The sequence below is a fragment of the Triticum dicoccoides genome, chromosome 1A (genome assembly GCF_002162155.2).
Source record: "Triticum dicoccoides isolate Atlit2015 ecotype Zavitan chromosome 1A, WEW_v2.0, whole genome shotgun sequence".
Taxonomy (NCBI): domain Eukaryota; kingdom Viridiplantae; phylum Streptophyta; class Magnoliopsida; order Poales; family Poaceae; genus Triticum; species Triticum dicoccoides.
Window position 1 is genome coordinate 570130868 of NC_041380.1, and position 1390 is coordinate 570132257.

Below are 1390 nucleotides of genomic sequence, written 5' to 3' on the forward strand. Positions count from 1 at the left end.
GAAAAAGAGGAGGGGCTTTGACCCGGGGAAGCAGTTATCAAAAGAAGAGTGCAAATTATAAGCTAGATCAGTCCAATCATCACCCCTGAAAGAAATATTAATCAACATTAAGCACAGAAGACTCAGACAAGGAAAGAAATTGGCAGTTAATGGATACTCAAAATCATACCAGTCGGAGAAGGGTAGATGGACATATTATCTATCATGTAGTCAACAAATTTTGTTCTTGTGTAACGTTTTATGTTGTGTGAATCGTAGTCTCCCCATCTAAGTTGCACATCAATCCAATACTTGTTACTGGCTTTCTGATCGAAGACATCCTTTGACTCAGAAACTAAGCTTGGCTTGGACATGTGCTTTCTGATCAAAGATGTGCTTTGTGATACATCTCCGTCGTATCTACTTGTCCAAACACTTTTGCCCTTGTTTTGGACTCTAACTTGTATGATTTGAATGGAACTAACCCGGACTGACGCTGTTTTCAGCAGAATTGCCATGGTGTTGTTTTATGTGCAGAAAACAAATATTCTCGGAATGACCTGAAACTCCACGGAACATCTTAGAAAAAATAATAATAAATCCTCGCCAAATATGAAGACCAGGGGGCACACACCCTTCTCACGAGGGTGGGGGGCGCCCTCGTAGGGCGCGCCCCTACCTCGTGGGCCCCCTGGATGCCCTCCGGTGCCAACTCCAACTCTATATATTTGCTTTCGAAGAGAAAAAAATCAGAGAGAAGAAATCATCACGTTTTATGATACGGAGCCGCCGCCAAGCCCTAAAACCTCTCGGGAGGGCTGATCTGGAGTCTGTTCGGGGCTCCGGAGAGGGGGATTCGTCGCCGTCGTCATCATCAACCATCCTCCATCACCAATTTCATGATGCTCACCGCCGTGCGTGAGTAATTCCATCGTAGGCTTGCTAGACGGTGATGGGTTGGATGAGATTTATCATGTAATCGAGTTAGTTTTGTTAGGATTTGATCCTAGTATCCATTATGTTCTGAGATTGATGTTGCTATGACTTTGCTATGCTTAATGCTTGCCACTAGGGCCCGAGTTCCATGATTTCAGATCTGAACCTATTATGTTTTCATGAATATATGTGAGTTCTTGATCCTATCTTGCAAGTCTATAGTCACCTACTATGTGTTATGATCCGGCAACCCCGAAGTGACAATAATCGGGACCACTCCCGGTGATGACCATAGTTTGAGGAGTTCATGTATTCACTATGTGCTAATGCTTTGTTCCGGTTCTCTATTAAAAGGAGGCCTTAATATCCCTTAGTTTCCAATAGGACCCCGCTGCCACGGGAGGGTAGGACAAAAGATGTCATGCGAGTTCTTTTCCATAAGCACGTATGCCTATATACGGAATACATGCCTACA

General features: G+C 44.0%; 1 pseudogene; it reads right to left on the minus strand.

The window, feature by feature from the left end:
- The window catches only part of LOC119355658, a 14497-nt pseudogene extending 14144 nt beyond the window's left edge, over nucleotides 1-353 (minus strand).
- Between the last annotated feature and the right edge of the window lie 1037 nt (nucleotides 354-1390).